The sequence below is a fragment of the Lichenostomus cassidix genome, chromosome Z (genome assembly GCF_008360975.1).
Source record: "Lichenostomus cassidix isolate B80296 chromosome Z, HeHo_3.0, whole genome shotgun sequence".
Classification (NCBI taxonomy): domain Eukaryota; kingdom Metazoa; phylum Chordata; class Aves; order Passeriformes; family Meliphagidae; genus Lichenostomus; species Lichenostomus cassidix.
This window is the reverse complement of record NC_139511.1, coordinates 5,421,187-5,445,786: the sequence shown is the minus strand read 5'-3', so window position 1 is coordinate 5,445,786 and position 24,600 is coordinate 5,421,187. Positions and strand designations below refer to the sequence as shown.

Genomic DNA, 24,600 nt, shown 5'->3' with positions numbered 1-24,600 from the left:
ACATAAAATTAAAACCAGACATCAATAAATAGAAATAGAAATATACCTATACAAACATCAATCTACCTATCTAAATATCCATGTATTTATACATAATTATATAAATCTATAAATATATGTGGAGGAATTTCAGAAGCCCCATCTTCACTCGTTCTCCCTCTGTCTCTTCCTCCGGTGCAGCGCAGCCCTCCTGGACTGGGACAGCAGATGGAACATCTGGGAAGCAAAGGGAACACTGAGTCAGTATCAGGATGTTTCCCTCGGCAGCACCTGCACTTGTGTGAGGGAAGAGAAAATCTCAGAGCCTCCCCAGCAGGGTGAGAAAGAAAACGCTGCAGGCCGAGCGGGCCAGGCTGCTGTGAGCGCAGCCCCGGCGGGACTGTCCCGCAGCCCCCGGCAGCCCGGGGGGCACGGCACGGCACGGCACGGCACGGCACGGCACGGCACGGCACGGCACGGCACGGCACGGCACGGCACGGCACAGCTGCCTTGCCCAAGGACAGACAGCCCCTGGGCCAGCCGGGCAGCTGCGCTGAGCAGCCCCAGCACGGGCAGTGCCCACGGCCAAAGCCCGCGCCACCCTCAGCCCAGCCTGCCTCACCGGCCCTGTGGCCTCACCCAGGCTCTCGGGTGGCAGCAGCAGCAGCTCCCTGTTCACTGCTCTTGCTGGTGCCCTTCAGCTTCTCCCTGATGGCTCTTGTCACTCTCCGATGTTCTCGAGGACTTTCAGGGAAGCTGTGGAAAAAGTGGAGGCTCTGAAATTGGTTCCAAGGCCTGGCAGAGCAGCAGTCCTGGACCCCTCTGAGCTCCCTGCTGGCTCCCTCCATCCCCTCAGCCCTGCCATCCCCTCAGCAAACCTGCAGCCTCCCAGGCCCTTCAGACCCCCACAGTCCTCTCACCCCACTCAGTCCCTTTAAACCCACCCTGTCCCCTTACACCCAGACCCAGTTCAGACTGTACCACTTCCCTGTCCCCTCAGCCCCCACCATCCCCATCAGCTCCTCCACACACCTCAGCCCCACAGCTCCCCCCTGCTCTCCTAGGTTCCCTCCATCCCCACCATCCCCTCTGCTCTCCCACACCCCTCAGCCCCACCACGACCTCAACATTTCCATCCCTTCAGTGTCACCTCTCCTCAGCCCCCTCAGCCCCTCAGTCTCACCATCCTTCAGCAGCTCCTCAGGGGACACCAGCTGCTCCCACCGCTGCAGGGACACCTGGGGCTCCAACTGCTGCTCCGCCCGGCCCGGCTGCCAGCTCGGACCCAGCACGGGAAGAGGGGACAGAGGGGGCACAGGGGGACAGCAAGGGGAGAGAGAGGAAGCAAAGAAGGAAAAGAGGTTAAAAAGCAGCCTATATTTATACCAATAGCAATCTATGTACCTAAACCTGCATATACCCCTGAATTATAAATATAACTATACCCATTAATAACTAGAACTATATATATCAAAATGTAACTACACATGTGTAAATGAAACTATGCACTTCTATGCCTACATATATAAAACAGAAACTATATACATCTACAACTACATATCAAAATTTATCTATACAGATCTACAATTACTACTATGAAAACATATAAATAGAAATTATATACATCTATAGCTGTTATTACAGACAGAGACATTACACCTGCCTGATGTTCATCGGCTCTGTCTCTGTCTCTTCCTCCCACACAGGGCAGCCCTTCTGGAGAGGTGGATAGGACACGAGTGTCTGGGAAGCAGAGGGAACACTGAGTCAATCTTGGCTCTTGTGCACATTTCCCTTTAGCAGCAATTGTACTTCTATCAGGTATGGTTAAATATGGCCTGAAAGGCAGACTCTAACTTGGGCATTTGAAGCCTACACTTTAAAGAACAGGGATCCTTCCAAGTTTCCCAATCTGTGTAAAGTATTGAAGTATCCCAAAAGAGTCTCAGCACTCGCAGTGCAAAAGGCACCAAGGAGAGCTTGAAACACACACAGTCCCAGCTCACACAGAGAAGCTCAGCCTTGTTCTTTCTCTGTGCTGACAGAGAGCCCTCAGTCCTCACTGAAATGGCTGAAGCGGAAAGGTGCTGTCAGCTGAGTTATGAACCAAACTGGGACAGCCAGCTTGGTGACACAAGTGCCAGAAGGTCAGCTTTATTCTCTGCTCTCTTGCCACACCACACGACTCAGGGTCAGTGCCGCCAGAGAAGCGTGCAGGGCAGGGCTCCAGCGGGGAGGCTGTGCCAGTGCCCTGTTTGAAATCAAGGCACCAGGAAGCACCAAGCCTGCAGACAAGAACTCCTCTGATCTCCCTTCCTGCCAGAGGCAGGCTCACAGCAGCCACCTCAGACCTCTCTCAACCAAGCTGGGCTCTCTCCTTACCAAGCTCCTCGGGCTCCAGAGAACTGTTCCCATGGCTCACGGTGCCAGGCAAAGCTCTCTCTGCTGGATCCTTGTTCTCAGGCTCCCCTCCTGAAGGCTCTGGGGTGACACTAGTGCTCTCCTTGAAGGAAAAAGAGAAAGAAATAAACCGTTCTTGCCAATTACATAAAGCACCTGGTTCAACAACTCCATGGCTCACACACTTCATCCCTTCTTCCCACACAGGAAGTCTGGCTCCCAAATACCTTCAACAGTGGAGAAGATTGACTTCTCAAACACATCCAAAAGCTGTCAAAGCTGACAAGGTTGAACGTGGGGGCCACACTGAACACATGACGAGGGCACTAAGGAACTAGTCCTGCCAGCTCCTGGCACAGGGATGTGCTCCTCCCTCCACAGCCCTGAGCACAACAGCCTCATCCAGGATGCAGCTTTGCCACCACTGGATGGGAGCACACATTTCTTCCCACAGAGATGTCCAAGAGGAAGGTGCCTGAGCTCCGGAACCCAGAGAGCAAGACTGGCCAGTTTGCCCAGCTGAGGATTTCCCAAACAGAACCTTGACTGGAGGCTACTGAGAGCACAAGAAAGCTGCAGCTGCAGCACATCCCCTCACACGGCTCTGGCAGCGCCTACACGCACGGCAGGGCTCACACAGCAGCAGCAATTGCAGCCCAGCCCTGGCTCTGCCTTGGCCTTCCAGCCAAAAGGAGGCACAGTCCACAGCTGGTGCTGTAACACAGGCTCCTCTCGCATGCCCCTCCCTGCTCAGGAGGCTTTGCCTTCAGGGGCAATTCTCCAAACACTCGTCTGTTATTTTACATCAAACAAAGTCTCTTAGAACCTAAAAATCATCACCATGAACGATGCCCTTGCACTAGGGATTCTTCCCAGGTAAATAAGCCCCAAACTTGGCAAACACAGGCTCACACCCTACATGTTCACTAAAGGGGGGTCACTTTTTCATTCCCTCTTCTATTAGAAATTTTGCTTCACACAGAATAATTAAATAACTAAATGTTAATTAAACAAATTCAATTCAACAAACCTCTCCTTGTCAGCCATACAACAACATTCAAAGCTGTCAGTCCACCTCCTTTCGTCGACATCCAGTGGACTTACCTGATTCCTTTCAGACACGGATCTCCTGATCTCCCTCAGTTTCCGAAGAACCACATCAGGATGCCATATCGGTAATTCCTCTTCCTCACATCCATGCCATGGGGAGCTGGAGGCTGTTGCTGCTGGACTTGTCCTGGAAGGGCCTGGAGGCAGCTCGGAACTCCCAGGCAAGGCAGCACTGAGATGCTGCCACGAGGCAGCTGTGCAGCAGGAGAAGAGGAAGGAAGAAAGAAAGCAAAGGGAAGACTGGGTCAGTATTGCTCCTCAGCTATGTTTCCTTTGGCAGCAACTGTACTTCCACCAGGGAAAAGCTAAGATCCTTCCAAGAAGGGTGAGCAAGAACAACAACCAAATATATTCTGTGGGTTTCAAACAACCAATTCCTGGTCTATTTAGCTCTCCCCTGTTCGTTCAACTGTCTCAGAAAACTGTCCCTGTGCAATTCCTTGGCAGGAGGCAGCTGCCAGAACCCCAACTGCCAGATCCCCAACTGCCAGGGGTTTCCCCCTCAGCTCCAAAGTGATACAAGGCTCCCTCCAGCTGGCCCTGAGCACGACCGAGCCCTCGGCACTCACACGCACTCACGGAGAGCTCGCCAAGCGTGCCCGTGGCCGGGCAAGGAGCAGCGGCAGCCACGGCGCGGGGCTGGGCCAGCTGCAGGCCGAGCGGGCCAGGCTGCTGTGAGCGCAGCCCCGGCGGGACTGTCCCGCAGCCCCCGGCAGCCCGGGGGGCACGGCACGGCACGGCACGGCACGGCACGGCACGGCACGGCACGGCACGGCACGGCACAGCTGCCTTGCCCAAGGACAGACAGCCCCTGGGCCGGCCGGGGCAGCTGCGCTGAGCAGCCCCAGCACGGGCAGCGCCCACGGCCAAAGCCCGCGCCACCCTCGGCCAAAGCCCGCAGCTCCCAGCCCCGTGCTCTCACCGGCGCTGGGGAGATGCCCGGCGGGGCCGGCCGGCAGCGGCCGCTCCCTGTGCAGCAGGTGGAAGCTGCACGGAGGGCGCCTGAAGCCGCCCGGCCCGGCAGCCGCTTGGCGCCGCCGCTTCTTGACCTCCCTCCGGCGCTTGACGCGCAGCAGGAGCTGGGGGCGGTCCCGGCGAAACCTGGGGTTGCTGTAGTGGAGCCAGGCGCCGGCATCGCCCTGCAGCTTGCGAAAGCCGTAGCGATACAGCTGTCGCACGAAGCTGGCGAAGCGCGTGGCTCGGAAGGTGTGCGGGGCAGGCCCCTGGGCGCCGGCCGGGCTGAGCAGCTCCCGCTCGAAGAGCGAGCGGTCGATGAGCAGCCCCCGGGCCAGGCTGTCCCAGCGCACGGAGCGGACGCGGGGGCTGTTCACCAGGTGCCACAGCTTGGCGGGGAAGGTGCGGGGGCTGAGCCCGGGCGGCAGAGGGGACTCGTCCATGTCGATCGCCGCTCGCAGACTGTGGCAGCAACGCCTCAGCGCAACGGCCCCGGCGCGGGCAGGACTTGGCGGGGACAAGCGACACGAGCCAGAGAGAAGCACAGCGCGGGCACAGCGCGGCCGTGGAGCTCCCGGGGCGCTGGCCGGGCACGGCGGGGCGGGCCAAGGTGCAAACCCTTCCTTGCTGCAGGGGAACTCTTCCTTCTTGCTCAGCTTTGTAGCACAACCCCAAAGCATCAAGGCAAGTGCAAAGGTTTCAGAGCTGGCTCCAAATTGAATCATCCCATGGAAACTCTTGTTTTTTTCTCGTGAAAGCAAAATCACTCTGTGTTTTGCATAGCTGAGGTGAGAAGAAGGATGTAAGAGTGGGTAGCTTCAGTATTTTGGTTGGAGCTGCTAACAGAGTTCCCCATTTCAAAGCAGACAGGTCAAATGGGACAATGGGAAATGATGAAAAAGCGAGAGTCAAAGACATTGTTTTGGCCTGTTTTCCGGCCAACCTGCAGGTCCTTTCTCACTCTCCCTGCCCGTGTTTGGCAGATTTTGCATATTTCTCATTCTTTCAGGTCCGCAACAGCAGCCAGAAGGGGCAGCAATTTTGTCAGCATTGTCATCAAAGCTAAAATGCTGCCCCATGGGTGGATGTTGATTTACCCAAGGAATGAATGGCCTACAGTTGGAGTAGACTCACACTTACGTCTTCTCAATAGGCTTTGCCTTTTTCTTTCCTCAGTAAGAATTTCGTCTCTTGTTCCCCCCCTGCCCCCCCAATTTGAGGAGAGTTACAATGCAAAACAATTTTTGCAGCCAAGTCTTGTGAATGAAAACTGACAAAGGAGATCTTGCAATGGAAAGAGACTCGTTAGAGTTGGTGTGAAGAGGGAAGGTTTGTCCTGTGGTCACTTGAACTTTTGTTGGGCAGCTGTTTATACTCTGGGGATGGACACCAGTGATGTGTCTGAAAGCCTTGCAGGTTCATTTGTGAGCTTCCTGAGAGACCTAGGGGACTGAGGGGTTGTTGTGTCATGGGAAACTTTCTCATCTGGGAACTTTTTCAAATGCTTCTATTTTTTTTTTCCTTTCCCTGCAGAAATATTGCCATAATCTTTTGCTTCCAGAGAATATTTTCCTTCTCTTTGGGGAATTTCCCTTTGCTGCCCTCCAAAATCAGGCCATGTGCCAGGGTTCCTTCCCAAACTCAGGAGTATCCCATGGCCTTCACTCTCCAGCTGGAAGAGAAGGAAGCCCAGAGTTTGCTGTTGTGGCAGAGGAGCTTCTCTTGCTGCCCTGCTTTCCCTTTGGGGTAGGTTTGTGTGCATTATTTGATCAAGGGAGGTTTAAACTCTGAAGGAATTGCGTTTCAAACTGCTCCATCCTCGAACTCCTCTGTGGATATCGTTGGGCCAAAGGCATCTTTGTGTGAGCTCCCAGTGTCCAGGTTAAGGAAGGAGGTTGATATTTCAGGGTTGTTGCTGCAAAATTTGTGGAGGAGCAAGTTGCTGGGAGTGGATACTTTTCTCACCTGCCTGCAGGAAAGAAAGTTGGAAAGTGGAAATTCCATTCAAGGAGGTGGCCATCGGGAGTGTTCTCCCAGAGATGGGCTGGCAGAGATTCAGCGGGGGAGGTTTCAGACAGGAGCAGCAGCCCCTGCCTGGGTCATGCTGCAGGGAACCCCAGGAGGGAGGTGTGAGAAGGGTTGTTTCTTTTTGTGCAGATCAGCGATTTTTTCCTCTTTCAAAAACTGGATAGGAAGACTTTCAGGTCTTGTGCTCAACTGGCAGTGTTTTTGATTTGATGGTGGGTGGGAGACACAGATGCAGACACCAGCTGAAGGAATAGTGTAATTTAGTGTAATGCACAAGTGAAAAAAAAAAAGAACTGGATAAGCTGAGCAATGCACCTCATGATTACTACGTAAGGCTGCCTCTAGTGATGAAGGAAGACATCACCAGATACCCTAATGCTTTCCCCTTCATCCAGATCTGCACATCAGCTGGGGGAAGCTGTCCCAGCAAAGCCCTGGAGAGACACAGCTGTACCTGGGAAATGCTGTGGTGACTCCACCTTTGCTGGCCACAATGCTTCCAAGTGCACTGTGAGAGCAGCCTGGCTTTGACAGTGCTGAACGACCAATCTGACAGAACTTCTGGTGCAGGGACATCTGACTTCACTCTCCTCTTGGTTCTCTCCCCTTGAGCCTGCCCAGTGCTCAAGGGGGGGCCAAGGGAGTTGTTTTGGATCCTTCAGCCCCATACAAGGCCAGATGTGGCCTTGTCTGGATTCTGAATGTGGAAAGGTAAATACCTGTTTCAGCAGTGAGTAGATACATAGACCATAATGCTAATAACACTTGGTTAATGAGCAGATACATATATCATGTGATTCCTCTAGAGGTCATCTTGGGCTCAGGGCTTTTACAGGTTTGTGAGGATGCCCATGCACAAAAAACTCACAACACACTCAGAATTGCAAAGCAAATTAATTTTATTAGTTGCATTAGCAATATATACATACTGACCCATGGATTCTGAAGAAGCCATCGAGCAGGAGGAGGAGATGAAGCATGTCTTCTGAGCTGGAGGAGTAGGAAGGCAGTGCTCCTTCAGGTCGTCCCCTGGATGAAAATGGTGTGCATCATGGCGTCCATGCCTCCAGCCCAGGACCACACCTTATGTCTCCTCCTCAGGAGTGCCCAGTTTCAGCATCATCTCATGCAGGGCCAAGGCCCATGGTAACAACCTCCATGCCAACAATGGCTTACTGGGTATTGTTCCACTCTTGCAGGATGAATCCCACTAGGTAAGCAATACGTAGTTACATTTGTGAAGGGTAAAATCCTACCAACTACCAATAAGATCTTCTCCTATGGTATCTTAGTGAGGATGTGCACAATACCAGACCAAATATGTCAGGGCCTTAGACACATCTTCGGTCCCTGACACAAGGGCCTGTTGTTGAGGCCTCAGTCAGGGCCTGTTGTTGAGTGATGCCTTTTCCTTCAGTGCTTAGTGGCGCAAATTAATGCCCCAGAGAGCTGGAAACAAACAAGTCCCTCTTCAGCACGTTTCACACAGGGAACGGGATTAGCCCGGCAAGGTCGGGCCAGGGCCAAGAGCAGGAGGCCACCAGCCTGCATTTGCCCACAGGCAGCCGTCCAGAGCAAGAAGGGCACTGGTGCCCGGGGGCTGAGGTGCCCGAAGCTGCCTCCCTGCTGGGCAGCTCTGCAGAGCCCGTGGTGCGCAGGGTCCTGGGCAGCCAGGGCAGCCCACCTGCCTGGGAGCGCAAGGAGTGTCCCAGAGGAGCTGCGGCCCTTTGTTCTGGAACTCAGATTTCTCAGAGTCTCAGTGTTAATCCACAGTGTCTGACATGTTTTCCTTTGCTCTCGCAAATCCAAACACAGCTTAGATAGAAAAGTTACAGGCATAGTGGCTGCTGATGCTGCTGGTGCTTTTTTTCCTGCAGGTCAGGGCAGGTGGTTTTAACTAAGGCTGGAGTGCACAGTTAACACTTCAGTTCCACCGAGTCAATCAAACCATTTCCAATCGGGCTACTGATGCTGAGCAACTTTCCTAGTTTTTGGAAAGTTACAGTCTAAAAAAACTGGAAGCGTCTTCTTCCATGCGGATAACAGCCGTAGCACGATGCCAACTCTTTGCACCTCTTTTCTGTATCCTTGGTGCTTTTAAGATTCCTCAGTCCCCAGCAGGAATGAAAGCACATGTGATAATGGAACTGATCAGAGAGCTCCGTGTTGTGCCTTGGCACATGCATGTTCATGACAAGCTGGACTCACCATTTATAGGTCTGTGGAGGTAAATTCATCCAAATTCTGTGCCAACAGCAGCCCAGGTGCCGAGAAGAGCAAGGACAGTGTGTGGGTTTGCATGCACACACCCGTGGGCTGCCTGCTGTGTGGGCAGAAGGTTTTGGACAGCAGTAGATTTTCATTCTCCCAAGTTGGAAGAATATTTGAAATATATATGAAATCAAAGTATTTATCAAAATATATTAAAAAATACATCTTAGCTTATTAGATGTTTGATGGATCATATCTAATAATTGATATTATATGTTTTATACTACCATAAATAGAATCTATAAAATATATACTTGATCTTTTTCTAAGCCATTGCCTTTGGGGCTTATAGACCATCTCCTAGTGTCACTACATTCTTGCCTTCTGCCACTGCTGACCAAAGGCATCAACTCCCCTGAGAGTTCCTTCAGGGAACTTCACAAAAAGGGCTTCCATTATTGTAGCAGGTTTGAGAACTTGCTGCTTCCCAGTTCTCCACCGTCTCTCTGCATTTTGCACCATTTCAGCCCTTGTGTCAATGGCCCTTCCCTCATCCCTACCCTGCAGCAGTGACAGTCACTGTCACCTCCCCCTGGCTCCACATCCTTTGCCCAAGTGCTGCCAGAGGCAGTGGAGCTGTCCCAGGATCCCTGCCTGGTTTTGGTCTCCAGGATGACGTTGAGAGGGACGCCTGGAGCGCTTCCTAAAGAACTCCCGGTGGGATGGGCTGGGGATTTCTCCTCCCCGGGTGGCTCCTGCTTGGAGCTCTCCGCTCAGTGGAGTCCCGTTTGCTCAGCAGGCCTTTGCAGCGAGTTATTCCCCAGCGTGTGGCTCTGCTGCCATCCCAAATCTGCGGTTTCACTGCCAGCCTGACTGAGACTGGGGAAGCTGCTGGGCATGGCTGGAGAATTTCCCCCAGTCCCCTTAGCTCACTGCCAAAATCCTGCAGCATCATCGTGTTTACATCTGCTCATTGCTTTTAAAAACAAAATGCTTATTTCAGTTTAAAAATGAAATTTATTGAAGATTGTTACACTTGCACTTCTGATGCACAAATACACAAAATTAGGTAAGTCTTGAGTTACAAAATTAAATTTCTTACAAATTCCTACAAACACAATGCTAATTAATTAATATACAAATATCATTTTTACAAAACCAATTTAATACAAATAGTTACCTCCACAGAGTCTAAATACAACTACAAAAAACAAATATACCTGTCTAAATAACCCTACACCTAGAACTAAATACATTCAATCATAAAACTATACAACTCCATACATATTTACATATAGCTGTATACACTTAAAGAATAACAAAATAAAAATGCAGGCATAAGTGTAATTATATATAGGATACAATGCATAAAAAAATATATATATAAAATACTGCTATTTACAAATCTACAGATAGCAATCTACTATTCTAAATACCCAGATAACTCTGACTACATCAATATAACTATATTGCTGTAACTCTCCTTCTCAGAGAAAACCTTGGCTGTGGTCAGGAGCAGCTCTACGTGTACACATGACACAGGTGTACAAGGGAGAGCAAAATCAGAATGTCAATGCTGAAAACAAGAATAAAAATATTTTATTCATTCTCCTGACAATGTGCACAGGCAGGGACATTGTGACATCACCTCATGATGAAGGAAGATGTCAGTGAGAAGCAGATTGTGACATCACCGAGTGCTGGATTGTGACATCTCAGCCCTCACTGCTTATATATGGGCGTGGGCAGAGCCAGGGCCAGGCTGGCTCCGTTCTGAACTCCTACCGAGCGCGACTGCGAGGTGTGGAGGATCGAGCCAGGTTTCTGTGGTGCTGAGTGGTGCCTGTTCTTGGCAGGTGCCAGTGCCAGACCCAGAGCAACCAGCAGCGTTTGCCCAGCCCTGCCTGCCTGGGGCAGCCGGGCACTGCGTGTGCTTGCAGCACTGAAGGGAAACGTCCCCTGCGTTGGACGTGGGGCAGGTGACAGGGCTGTAGGGAGGTGGGAGGGTGTCCTTCTCCTTCCTCCCCTCTCCTGCAGGGTGTGACCCCAGCGAAGGAGAACAGCTCCTGATCCTCAGCCCTCCCCAACATGCTGCAGAGGCCTAATATGGCCACAGAGACAGGTGGCAACTGTGCCATCTGCCAGGACACCTTTGCGGACGTGGCTTCTGCTCTGCCTTGTGGCCATCGTTTCTGCCGGGGCTGCATCCTGCCATGGACACACATAAATCCCGTGTGCCCACTGTGCAGAGGAGCAATAGAGACTGTCAGGTTTTCTGATGATGCAGGTGACTATCTGGAGATAGTCATCACAGCCCCTGAGCAGCTGCCAGCGGCCACCAGCCAGGCAGGGAGAGCTCCAGGTGGCCAGGACGGGAACAGTCCCCATCCCCCTGTGCCGCCCCATCCCTCTTCTCCTCAGGAGACACCAGCCCGAGCTGTCGGCGGTGTCCTGCCTGAGGTCTGGGCACAACTTTTCCGTCAGCGAAGAAATGTGCTGCAGATGTGGCTGTGCACCAGGATGGAGACCATCTACGGGGAGCGGTGGTGGCTGGCAGAGATCTCACAGAGCTGCATCTCTGCACACTCGCTGTGCCCGCGCTGTGCCCGCGCTGTGCCTCTCTCTGGCTCGTGTCGCTTGTCCCCGCCAAGTCCTGCCCGCGCCGGGGCCGTTGCGCTGAGGCGTTGCTGCCACAGTCTGCGAGCGGCGATCGACATGGACGAGTCCCCTCTGCCCCCCGGGCTCAGCCCCCGCACCTTCCCCGCCAAGCTGTGGCACCTGGTGAACAGCCCCCGCGTCCGCTCCGTGCGCTGGGACAGCCTGGCCCGGGGGCTGCTCATCGACCGCTCGCTCTTCGAGCGGGAGCTGCTCAGCCCGGCCGGCGCCCAGGGGCCTGCCCCGCACACCTTCCGAGCCACGCGCTTCGCCAGCTTCGTGCGACAGCTGTATCGCTACGGCTTTCGCAAGCTGCAGGGCGATGCCGGCGCCTGGCTCCACTACAGCAACCCCAGGTTTCGCCGGGACCGCCCCCAGCTCCTGCTGCGCGTCAAGCGGCGGAGGGAGGTCAAGAAGCGGCGGCGCCAAGCGGCTGCCGGGCCGGGCGGCTTCAGGCGCCCTCCGTGCAGCTTCCACCTGCTGCACAGGGAGCGGCCGCTGCCGGCCGGCCCCGCCGGGCATCTCCCCAGCGCCGGTGAGAGCACGGGGCTGGGAGCTGCGGGCTTTGGCCGAGGGTGGCGCGGGCTTTGGCCGTGGGCGCTGCCCGTGCTGGGGCTGCTCAGCGCAGCTGCCCCGGCCGGCCCAGGGGCTGTCTGTCCTTGGGCAAGGCAGCTGTGCCGTGCTGTGCCGTGCCGTGCCGTGCCGTGCCGTGCCGTGCCGTGCCGTGCCGTGCCGTGCCGTGCTCCCCGGGCTGCCGGGGGCTGCGGGACAGTCCCGCCGGGGCTGCGCTCACAGCAGCCTGGCCCGCTCGGCCTGCAGCTGGCCCAGCCCCGCGCCGTGGCTGCCGCTGCTCCTTGCCCGGCCACGGGCACGCTTGGCGAGCTCTCCGTGAGTGCGTGTGAGTGCCGAGGGCTCGATGGTGCTCAGGGCCAGCTGGAGGGAGCCTCGTATCACTTTGGAGCAGAGGGGGAAAGACCTGGCAGTTGGGGATCTGGCAGTTGGGGTTCTGGCAGCTGCCTCCTGCCAGGGAATTGCACAGGGACAGTTTTCTGAGACAGTTGAACGAATAGGGGAGAGCTAAATAGACCAGGAATTGGTTGTTTGAAACCCACAGAATATATTTGGTTGTTGTTCTTGCTCACCCTTCTTGGAAGGATCTTAGCTTTTCCCTGGTGGAAGTACAGTTGCTGCCAAAGGAAACATAGCCGCGGAGCAATACTGACCCAGTCTTCCCTTTGCTTCCTTTCTTCCTTCCTCTTCTCCTGCTGCACAGCTGCCTCGTGGCAGCATCTCAGTGCTGCCTTGCCTGGGAGTTCCGAGCTGCCTCCAGGCCCTTCCAGGACAAGTCCAGCAGCAACAGCCTCCAGCTCCCCATGGCATGGATGTGAAGAAGAGGAATTACCGATATGGCATCCTGACGTGGTTCTGCGGAAACTGAGGGAGATCAGGAGATCAGTGTCTGAAAGGAATCAGGTAACTCCACTGGATGTCAACGAAAGGAGGTGGACTGACAGCTTTGAATGTTGTTGCATGGCTGACAAGGAGAGGTTTCTTGAATTGAATTTATTTAATTAACATTTAGCTATTTAATTATTCTGGGTGAAGCAAAATTTCTAAAAGAAGAGAGAATGAAAAAGTCACCCCCCTTTAGTGAACATGTAGGGTGTGAGCCTGTGTTTGCCAAGTTTGGGTGCTCATTTACCTGGAAAGAATCCCTAGTGCAAGGGCATCGTTTATGGTGATGATTTTTAGGTTTTAAGAGGCTTTGTTTGATGTAAAATAACAGAAGAGTGTTTGGAGAATTGCCACTGGAGGCAAAGTCTCCCCAGCAGGGAGGGGCATGCGAGAGGAGCCTGTGTTACAGCACCAGCTGTGGGCTGTGCCTCCTTTTGGCTGGAAGGCCAAGGCAGAGCCAGGGCTGGGCTGCAGCTGCTGCTGCTGTGTGAGCCCTGCTGTGCGTGTAGACGCTGCCAGAGCCGTGTGAGGGGATGTGCTGCAGCTGCAGCTTTCTTGTGCTCTCAGCAGCCTCCAGTCAAGTGTGTATCTGGGAAATCCTCAGCTGGGCAAACTGGCCAGTCTTGCTCTCTGGGTTCCGGAGCTCAGGCACCTTCCTCTGGGGCATCTCTGTGCAAACAGATGTGTGTTCCCATCCACTCCTGGCAAAGCTGCAGCCTGGATGAGGCTGTTGTGCTCAGGGCTGTGGAGGGAGGAGCACATCCCTGTGCCAGGAGCTGGCAGGACTCTTTCCTTAGTGCCCACGTCATGTGTTCAGTGTGGCCCCCACATTCAACCTTGTCAGCTTTGACAGCTTTTGGATGTGTTTGAGAAGTCAATCTTCTCCACTGTTGAAGGCATTTGGGAGCCAGACTTCCTGTGTGGGAAGAAGGGATGAAGTGTGTCAGCCATGGAGTTGTTGAACCAGGTGCTTTGTGTAATTGGCAAGAACGGTTTATTTCTTTGTCTTTTTCCTTCAAGGAGAGCACTGGTGTCACCCCAGAGTCTTCAGGAGGGGAGCCTGAGAACAAGGATCCAGCAGAGAGAGCTTTGCCTGGCACTGTGAGCCATGGGAACAGTTCCCTGGAGCCCGAGGAGCTTGGTAAGGAGAGAGCCCAGCTTGGTTTTGAGAGGTCTGAGATGGCTGCTGTGAGCCTGCTTCTGGCAGGAAGGGAGATCAGAGGAGTTGAGTTCTTGTCTGCAGGCTTGGTGCTTCCTGGTGCCTTGAGCTCAAGCAGGGCACTGGCACAGCCTCCCCGCTGGAGCCCTGCCCTGCACGCTTCTCTGGCGGCACTGACCCTGAGTCCTGGGGTGTGGCAAGAGAGCAGTGAATAAAGCTGACCTTCTGGCACGTGTGTCACCAGCCTGGCTATGCCAATTTGGTTCATAACTCAGCTGACAGCACCTTTCCACTTCAGCCATTTCAGTGAGGACTGAGGGCTCTCTGTCAGCACAGAGAAAGAACAAGGCTGAGCTTCTTTGTGTGAGCTGGGACTGTGTGTGTTTCAAGCTCTCATTGGTGCCTTTTGCACTGCGAGTGCTGAGACTTTCTTGGGATACTTCAATACTTTACACAGATTGGGAAACTTGGAAGGATCCCTGTTCTTTAAAGTGTAGGCTTCAAATGCCCAAGTTAGAGTCTGCCTTTCAGGCCATATTTAACCATACCTGATAGAAGTACAATTGCTGCTAAAGGGAAATGTGCACAAGAGCCTATATTGACTCAGTGTTCCCTTTGCTTCCCAGACACTCATGTCCTATCCACCTCTCCAGAAGGGCTGCCCTGTGTGGGAGGAAGAGACAGAGACAGAGCCTATGAACATCAGGAAGGTGTAATGTCTCTGTCTGTAATAACAGCTATAGATGTATATAATTTCTATTTATATGTTTTCATAGTAGTAATTGTAGATCTGTATAGATAAATTTTGATATGTAGTTGTAGATGTATATAGTTTCTGTTTTATATATCCAGGCATAGAAGTGCATATTTTCATTTACACATGTGTAGTTACATTTTGATATATATAGTTCTAGTTATTAATGGGTATAGTTATATTTATACATTCAGGGGTATATGGAGGTTTAGGTACATAGATTGCTCTTTGTATAAATATAGGCTGCTTTTTAACCTCTTTTCCTTCTTTGCTTCTTCCCTCTCCCCTTGCTTTTCCCCCTGTGCCCCCTCTGTCCCCTCTTCCCGTGCTGGGTCCGAGCTGGCAGCCGGGCCGGGCGGAGCAGCAGTTGGAGCCCCAGGTGTCCCTGCAGCGGTGGGAGCAGCTGGTGTCCCCTGAGGAGCTGCTGAAGGATGGTGAGACTGAGGGGCTGAGGGGGCTGAGGAGAGGTGACACTGAAGGGATGGAAATGTTGAGGTCGTGGTGGGGCTGAGGGGATGGTGGGGCTGAGGGATGTGGGAGAGCAGAGAGGATGGTGGGGATGGAGAGAACCTAGGAGAGCAGGGGGGAACTGTGGGGCTGAGGTGTGTGGAGGAGCTGATGGGGATGGTGGGGGCTGAGGGGACAGGGAAGTGGTACAGTCTGAACTGGGTGGGGTGTAAGGGGACAGGGTGGGTTTGAAGTGACTGAGTGGGGTGAGAGGACTGTGGGGGTCTGAAGGGCCTGGGAGGCTGCAGGTTTGCTGAGGGGATGGCAGGGCTGAGGGGATGGAGGGAGCCAGCAGGGAGCTCAGAGGGGTCCAGGACTGCTGCTCTGCCAGGCCTTGGAACCAATTTCAGAGCCTCCACTTTTTCCACAGCTTCCCTGAAAGTCCTCGAGAACATCGGAGAGTGACAAGAGCCATCAGGGAGAAGCTGAAGGCCACCAGCAACAGCAGCAAACAGGGAGCTGCCGCTGCTGCCCCCCGAGAGCCTGGGTGAGGCCACAGGGCCGCTGAGGCAGGCTGGGCTGAGGGTGGCGCGGGCTTTGGCCGTGGGCGCTGCCCGTGCTGGGGCTGCTCAGCGCAGCTGCCCGGCTGGCCCAGGGGCTGTCTGTCCTTGGGCAAGGCAGCTGTGCCGTGCCGTGCCGTGCCGTGCCGTGCCGTGCCGTGCCGTCCCGTGCCGTGCCGTGCTGTGCCCCCCGGGCTGCCGGGGGCTGCGGGACAGTCCCGCCGGGGCTGCGCTCACAGCAGCCTGGCCCGCTCGGCCTGCAGCTTTTTCTTTCTCACCCTGCTGGGGAGGCTCTGAGATTTTCTCTTCCCTCACACAAGTGCAGGTGCTGCCCAGGGAAACATCCTGATACTGACTCAGTGTTCCCTTTGCTTCCCAGATGTTCCATCTGCTGTCCCTGTCCAGGAGGGCTGTGCTGCATGGGAGGAAGAGACAGAGGGAGAACATGTGAAGACGGGGCTTCTGAAATCCCTCCGGATATATTTATAGATTTATATAATTATGTATAAATACATGGATATTTAGATAGGTAGATTGATGTTTGTATAGGTATATTTCTATTTCTATTTATTGATGTCTGGTTTTAATTTTATTTCTGTGCTAAATTTTAAAAATATAATATAATAGTATATAACATAACATAACATATTATATGTCTATTATGTAATAAATTAGTTTTGTTACACTGAAGTTGATATTTGAATATTTTTTGATTGTGTGGCTTTAGAAATCTGTAATAAATTTATATCTTTAACTTATCTTGGTATTTGTGTATTTATGTATCAAGTGTAACAATCTTCAATAAATTAAATTTTTTATCTGAAATAAGCATTCAGTTGTGTTTTTCAAAACAATGAGCAGATGTAAACACGATGATGTTGCAGGATTTTGGCAGTGAGCTAAGGGGACTGGGGGAAATTCTCCAGCCATGCCCAGCAGCTTCCCCAGTCTCAGTCAGGCTGGCAGTGAAACCGCAGATTTGGGATGGCAGCAGAGCCACACGCTGGGGAATAACTCGCTGCAAAGGCCTGCTGAGCAAACGGGACTCCACTGAGCGGAGAGCTCCAAGCAGGAGCCACCCAGGGAGGAGAAATCATTTACAATGAAACAGAGGGAGAAAATGTGGCAAAACAGATGTGAGGATACTCTGGGAGTCTGATAAAATGCTCTAAATCAGTGCTGTCTAGGTACGTCTTCAGCAAAATTTTTTAATTTTGTTAAAAGTGAAGTAGCTTCCATGAAAGATGAATGACACTTCCCCTTGTTTTGGATTTGCAACATGTCCTTATTCCTGAGAAGTTTTGCCCTTCAGAACCTCATTCACAGTAGATAAAAAGCTTAAGTACTACCCACTGTCACCATGAATGAAAACAGCCCTGCCCTGGTGACAGCCTTTGCAAAGTCTTCCCTCCTCCTGTCCCCACATCTCACAAACAGAACCATCCCCTTCCTGCCCAAAGTGAGCCTGAGGTGAGTGAGGGCTTCAGGAACTCAGGAGGCTGCAATACCACCACAGGTAGGAAGGTTTTGCAAAATTGAAATTAATGAATTTAAGGGGTTTGATGGTGATTTATTTGATTTAGACATTTTACTATAAGCATACTAAACTAAGAGTTGGCACTAAACTTTTAGCCTATACCATAATTATAGAAAGCACTCCCAAATGAAATCAAGTAATATCTATTATTTTCATGTTTGCAGAGTTGCCCACCACTTATTCCAATATAACAGAGATTATTCCAAATCTTTTTTAGCATTTATCTACAATGTCCAGAAATCTTTTCATTTGAACCCAATCTGCTCTTTGCAACCAAAATATATTAACCTTCTGATCAACAACCAAAAAACCCAACAAATCCACAAAAAAATTGTAGACAACATGATACTGATGCAGAGGGTGTGGGCCTGCTGCTCGGGGCAGAGGGACCTACCACCATGCCCACTCCTGTTCTGGCTCCTCCTGGGACTGGTCCAACCCTGCAGACACAGCCACAATTCGGGGGTGCCTGTGACTCCTGGGGTGGGCAGCCTCTGTTATGGCAGCTTCTTCCTCCTCCATTGAGACTCAGGGCTGCTGGCTGGAGTCCCCATCCAAGGCAAGGAGAAGATGGAGCTGCTGAAGCTGCTGGAGCTGCTGGAGCTGCTGGAGCTGCTGCTGGCTGCTGGGCTGTCATCCTCATCCACAGCAGCGTGGGAGCACAGAAGCCTCTGGGCCTCCTCTCTGCACTGCCTCCCAATGATGTCGATGGTGCCCTGGACCAGTGGCACTGTGTGTTCCTCCAGGATGTCCTGCAGGCTCTGGGTCATGATCTCCTGGTCTGGTCCATGCACACAGAGAGTGTACAGGATGGAACTCTGTGAGATCTCTGCCAGCCACCACACCTCCCCATAGATGGTCTCCATCCTGCTGCACAGCCAAGTCTGCACAGGGTCCAGGAGATCTTATATTGGCAGAAAGGTTGTGCCCAGACCTGAGGCAGGACACCGCCGACAGCTCGGGCTGGTGTCTCCTGAGGAGAAGAGGGATGGGGTGGCACAGGGGGATAGGGGCTGTTCCCAGCCAGGCCACCTAGACCTCTCCGTGCCTGGCTGGTGGCCACTGGCAAGGGTCAGGAGAAGGGATGAGACACAAGGCCATGGACACATGATGCAGGTGGCCAAGGGAGAGCAACATGGAAATGTCAAAGTTGAAAACAAGAAGAAAGGTATTTTCTTCTTTCTCCTGACAATGTGCACAGGCAGGGACATTGTGACATCACCTGATGATGAAGGAAGATGTCAGTGAGAAGCAGATTGTGACATCACCGAGTGCTGGATTGTGACATCTCAGCCCTCACTGCTTATATATGGGTGTGGGCAGAGCCAGGGCCAGGCTGGCTCCGTTCTGAACTCCTACCGAGCGCGACTGCGAGGTGTGGAGGATCGAGCCAGGTTTCTGTGGTGCTGAGTGGTGCCTGTTCTTGGCAGGTGCCAGTGCCAGACCCAGAGCAACCAGCAGTGTTTGCCCAGCCCTGCCTGCCTGGGGCAGCCGGGCACTGCGTGTGCTTGCAGCACTGAAGGGAAACGTCCCCTGCGTTGGACGTGGGGCAGGTGACAGGGCTGTAGGGAGGTGGGAGGGTGTCCTTCTCCTTCCTCTCCTCTCCTGCAGGGTGTCACCCCAGCGAAGGAGAACAGCTCCTGATCCTCAGCCCTCCCCAACATGCTGCAGAGGTCAAATATGGCCACAGAGACAGGTGGCAACTGTGCCATCTGCCAGGACACCTTTGCTGACGTGGCTTCTGCTCTTCCTTGTGGCCACCGTTTCTGCTGGGGCTGCATCCTGCCATGGACACACATAAATCCCATGTGCCCACTGTGCAGAGGAGCAATAGAGACTGTCAGGTTTTCTGATGATGCAGGTGACTATCTGGAGATGGTCATCACAGCCCCTGAGCAGCTGCCAGCGGCCACCAGCCAGGCAGGGAGAGCTCCAGGCGGCCAGGACGGGAACAGCCCCCATCCCACTGTGCCGCCCCATCCCTCTTCTCCTCAGGAGACACCAGCCCGAGCTGCCAGCGGTGTCTTGCCTGAGGTCTGGGCACAACTTTTCCATCAACAACGGGAACTTCTGGAGCCTCTGGAGACTTGGCTGAACCAGAGGACAGAGACCATCTACAGGGAGCAGTGGTGGTGGGCAAGGAGCGCACAGAGTGCCATCCTGTACACTCTCTGTGTGCATGGACCAGACCAGGAGATCATGACCCAGTGTCTGCTCTGCTCTGCTGGGTGCCTGCAGTGCTGAGAGAGCCAGGCCCCTGCTGGGCACAAGGCTGGCCATCCTCGTCCTTCTCTGCGGCCAAGGCTTGGGCCCAGAGCTTGGCACTGACACCTTCTCCCTGGTGGGACAGCCCTGCCGGGCTGCTCATGCTTTCTTCCCCCCACAACAGCTTTGCCTCAGGCCTGTCTTTTTCCTAACGGGACACCCCTTGGACACTGTCCTCTTGGGATAGCTCCTGGTGGTTCTTGTCTCCTGCTTCGGACAAATCAGGCTCTCTCTCGTCCTCTTCCCATGGCGGTGTGTGCACATGGCCTGGCACAGCTTTTTCCAAAGGAGACACTTCCTGGAATCCCTCCCCTTCGCACTGGCACACCTCTACACCTGGCTCCTCTTCTTCCCACGGGGACGACTCTGGGCATCTGTCCTCCTCCTCTTCGTGCCAGTGGTACAGCTCCTGCTCTGTGACACTTTGTGCCCACTGGCACAGCTGCTGCTGTGTCCCATCTGCCCACTGCACTGTCACACATCCCTCCCACTGCTGCCACTCCTGGTGTCTCACAGCTCCCCAGGGGAAAACTTGCTGAATTGTCATTTCCGCCTGCCCTAGCTGAAAATCACTCATGGTCGCTTCTTCCCCCAGGCAAAGCTCTCGGCCGCTGCCATCTGCCTGTGGGGAAAGCTCTTCCTCCACATGCTATTCCCAATCGTGGTGCATGGGGACAAAGGCCCCTTCCTCCTCGTCCTCAGTCTCTGACAGCGGCAGGACTGAGCTGCCCATAGCCCCCAGGCACTGCCCGCTGAGGGCCTGCTCCTCCAGGCAGCTGGCCAAGAGGCTGGGGGGCTGTGAGTTGGGCCTTGCCTTGTTCTCCTCCGTGGCTCACACCTGCGGCACAGACGAGTCCCGGGAGCTGCTTGCTGCTGCCACGGCGGCTCTCCTGGCACTGGCCACGGCAGGGCCCTGCAGTGCCCCTTGGATTCCCTCAGCCAGGGCGGGGCTCTCTGATGTCACAAGGGCCTTTGGCCCCGTCACGCCCCGCATCACAGAGCAAGGGCCCTGACACAAGGCGCCCGTGTGGCAAAGGGCCACCCTCGGCCCCCCTGCAACAGGCGCAGGCAGCGCAAGTGGCGAGGAGCAGCCCCGGGACAGAAAAGGCAAGGCAAAAGGAAAGGCTTCCAGCCCCTTGGTGTGACCCGCTTCTTCCAATGATGCGAAATGCCTGTGAGAAACTGCTGGCTTTTGGATGGAATTGGGAGTGGACCAAGTCTTCTAAGCAAAATCTCCTTTGCTCCTTACTTCAGGCACAGGCACCAAAGCACCCCCATGGGTGCTGCTTTTGGGCCACCACACTCTTGGGCACCACTTGGCCTTGGGGACAGCCCTGGGGACAGCCCTGGGGATGCTCGGAAGCAGCTGGGGCCGGCTCAGGCCGCAGGGCCACGGCCAGGCCAAGGCCGCCCGTGCAGCTCCCTCATGGTGCCGGGCACTCTGGCTCGGCCACCATCTGCAGGCCCGGCCCGGGGCTGGCCGCGGGCACCGATCCTCTGGCGGTGGGCCCACCTATTGTCAAAACCACTGCTCTTTGCTCCCTGGCCTCTGCTTCTTCCTCGACAAGTTCCAGGAGGCTCACATCGTCTCACTCGTTGTCTTCCCACTCGCCATCCTCCCTCTGCAAGCTTTGGGCCCCATGGCCTGGACGCTCGCATCTTCCCAGCTGGAGATTTCCTGGATCAGCCGCGGCTCAGCACAGGCTGGCCCTGGGCTCTCTTCTTGCTGTATTTCTCCAGGGGAGATCTCTGCCTCTTCCCCATGGTCCCACTGGGGAAGCTCCAGCTCCCCAGCCAAGGCTCCCTCCTCGGTCTCTCGCTGTGCCACGACCGAACCCCTCTCTGCCTCCTGCTGCTGCTGCTCGCTGCTGGCCTGGGCTCCCAGCGGGGCAGGCCAGGGGCTGGGGGACTGCGACTTGGGCCTTGCCTTGTCCTGCTCCATGGCTCACACCTGCGGCACAGACGAGTCCCGGGAGATGCTTGCTGCTGCCACGGCGGCTCTCCTGGGGCACTTGGGTGCCCGACTCTAGTGACAGGAGGTCAACCCCAGCCTCTAAGGAGACGGACATGGGGAGCTCACCTATTGAAAGAACTACTGGTCTTTGCTCCCTGGCCTCTGCTTCTTTCTCAAGGAGTTCCAGGAGGCTCACATCGTCCCACTTGTCCTCTTGCCGCTCGTCGTGCTCCCGCTGCAAGCCTTGGGCCCCACGCCCTGGACGCTTGCATCTTGCCAGCCATCCCATGCCACCTCTTGGTCACTGGTGTCCTCCCAGCCGGACTGCACCGATGGTCTCTTCCCATTGGTACCTTTGAACACCTCCTGGGCAATGGAGCCTTGCTCTCCAGAAAGCTCTTGGCCAGTGTACTCTTCCCAGTCTGATTGTTCTTGGTAGTTACTGCCTTCTCGGGGCACATGCTGGGCTCCAGGTGCCTCTGCTCTGGGTGGCTCCTCTGGGGGGCTGTGTGGGGCAGGAACGGGGCTCTGTGTCCCTGCCGATGGCACCTCCTCAATGAAAGCAGGAGAACCTGGGGCCTTTTCTCCCTGTGCAGCCAGAGTTTTGTGGGTCTCCTCCTTCCTCCTCCTCCTTCCTCCTTCCTCCTTCCTCCTTCCTCCTTCCTCCTTCCTCCTTCCTCCTTCCTCCTTCCTCCTCCTCCTTCCTCCTTCCTCCTCCATCTCCTCTTCTGCAGCACCAGAGTGTGCCTGCTGGGCCGCCATGGGGCTGCCCGGGGCAGGAGAGGTGCTGGGCAGGGCAGGCGCTGCCTCTGCTCCCCTCTGGGTGCCTGCAGTGCTGAGAGAGCCAGGCCCCTGCTGGGCACAAGGCTGGCCATCTTCGGCCATGTCTGCGGCCAAGGCTTGGGCACAGAGCCTTGAAGGGAAGCTTAGGGAAGGGAGCTTTGGGAAGAGAAAGGAAGGGAAGCTTTGGGAAGCTTTGGGAAGCTTTGGGAAGCTTTGGGAAGCCTTGGGAAGGGAAGCTTTGGGAAGGGAAGCTTTGGGAAGCTAGGGAAGGGAAGCTTTGGGAAGCTAGGGAAGCTTTGGGAAGGGAAGCTTTGGGAAGCTTAGGGAAGTGGGAAGCTTAGGGAAGGGAAGCTTTGGGAAGGGAAGCTTTGGGAAGGGAAGCTTAGGGAAGCTTAGGGAAGCGTAGGGAAGCTAGGGAAGGGAAGGGAAGGGAAGGGAAGGGAAGGGAAGGGAAGGGAAGGGAAGCTTTGGGAAGGGAAGCTTTGGGATGCTTTGGGAAGCTTTAGAAGGGAAGCTTTGGGAAGCTTTGGGAAGCTTTGGGAAGGGAAGGGAAGTTTTGGGAAGCTTTGGGAAGGGAAGCTTTGGGAAGCTTTGGGAAGGGAAGCTTTGGGAAGGGAAGGGAAGCTTTGGGAAGGGAAGCTTTGGGAAGGGAAGCTTTGGGAAGGGAAGGGAAGCTTTGGGAAGGGAAGGGAAGTGGGAAGGGAAGCTTTGGGAAGGGAAGGGAAGGTTTGGGAAGGGAAGCTTTGGGAAGGGAAGCTTTGGGAAGGGAAGCTTTGGGAAGGAAGGAAGCTTTGGAAAGGGAAGCTTTGGGAAGGGAAGGGAAGACTTTGGGAAGGAAGCTTTGGGAAGGTTTGAAGCTTTGGGAAGGGAAGCTTTGGGAAGGTTTGGGAAGGTTTGGGAAGGAATGGGAAGGAAGTTTGGGAAGGGAAGTTTGGGAAGGGAAGTTTGGAAGGAAGGGAAGGGAAGGTTTGGGAAGGGAAGGTTTGGGAAGGGAAGGGAAGGTTTGGGAAGGGAAGGTTTGGGAAGGGAAGGGAAGCTTTGGGAAGGGAAGGGAAGGTTTGGGAAGGGAAGGTTTGGGAAGGTTTGGGAAGGGAAGGTTTGGGAAGGTTTGGGAAGGTTTGGGAAGGTTTGGGAAGGGAAGGTTTGGGAAGGGAAGGTTTGGGAAGGTTTGGGAAGGTTTGGGAAGGTTTGGGAAGGTTTGGGAAGGGAAGGTTTGGGAAGGGAAGGGAAGGGAAGGGAAGGGAAGGGAAGGTTTGGGAAGGGAAGCTTTGGGAAGGGAAGGGAAGGTTTGGGAAGGGAAGCTTTGGGAAGGGAAGGGAAGCTTTGGGAAGGGAAGGGAAGCTTTGGGAAGGGAAGCTTTGGGAAGGGAAGCTTTGGGAAGGGAAGCTTTGGGAAGGGAAGGGAAGCTTTGGGAAGGGAAGCTTTGGGAAGGGAAGGGAAGCTTTGGGAAGGGAAGGTTTGGGAAGGGAAGGGAAGCTTTGGGAAGGGAAGGGAAGGTTTGGGAAGCTTTGGGAAGGTTTGGGAAGCTTTGGGAAGCTTTGGGAAGCTTTGGGAAGCTTTGGGAAGGGAAGCTTTGGGAAGGGAAGGGAAGCTTTGGGAAGGGAAGGGAAGCTTTGGGAAGGGAAGCTTTGGGAAGGGAAGGGAAGCTTTGGGAAGGGAAGTTTGGGAAGGGAAGGGAAGCTTTGGGAAGGGAAGCTTTGGGAAGGGAAGGGAAGCTTTGGGAAGCTTTGGGAAGGGAAGGGAAGGGAAGCGAAGGGAAGGGAAGGGAAGGGAAGGGAAGGGAAGGGAAGGGAAGGGAAGGGAAGGGAAAGGAAAGGAAGGGAAGCTTTGGGAAGGGAAGCTATGGGAAAGGAAGGGAAGCTTTGGGAAGGGAAGCTTTGGGAAGGGAAGGTTTGGGAAGGGAAGCTTTGGGAAGGGAAGGGAAGCTTTGGGAAGGGAAGCTTTGGGAAGGGAAGCTTTGGGAAGGGAAGCTTGGAAGGGAAGGGAAGGGAAGGGAAGGGAAGGGAAGCTTGGGAAGGAAAGGAAAGGAAAGAAAGGAAAAAGAAAGAAAAGAAAAGAAAAGAAAAGAAAAGAAAAGAAAAGAAAAGAAAAGAAAAGAAAAGAAAAGAAACGAAAAGAAAAGAAAAGAAAAGAAAAGAAAAGAAAAGGAAAAGGAAAAGGAAAAGGAAAAGGAAAATGAAAGGAAAGGAAAGGAAAGAAAAGAAAAGAAAAGAAAAGAAAAGAAAAGAAAAGAAAAGAAAAGAAAAGAAAAGAAAAGAAAATCCTCAGGTGATGTCGCTGGGCAGGAGCAGCAGAACAGCCCCACAGCACCCACTGCATCCACCTGAAGCACGAGGCACACTTCTTTTG

At 54.0% G+C, this 24,600-nt stretch overlaps 2 long non-coding RNA genes across 2 annotated transcripts in view; one reads left to right on the top strand and one right to left on the bottom strand.

Moving 5' to 3' along the window:
- The window catches only part of LOC146424287 (uncharacterized), a 27,397-nt gene continuing 2,797 nt past the window's right edge, over positions 1–24,600 (bottom strand). The window contains exon 3 of the long non-coding RNA XR_014846890.1: positions 1–216. This is a non-coding gene — a long non-coding RNA (uncharacterized LOC146424287). The remainder of the gene's footprint in view (positions 217–24,600) is intronic.
- Positions 12,656–15,207, top strand: LOC146424288 (uncharacterized). Its single transcript, XR_014846956.1, has 3 exons — positions 12,656–12,810; positions 13,813–13,933; positions 14,578–15,207. It is a non-coding gene; the product is annotated as an uncharacterized LOC146424288 (long non-coding RNA).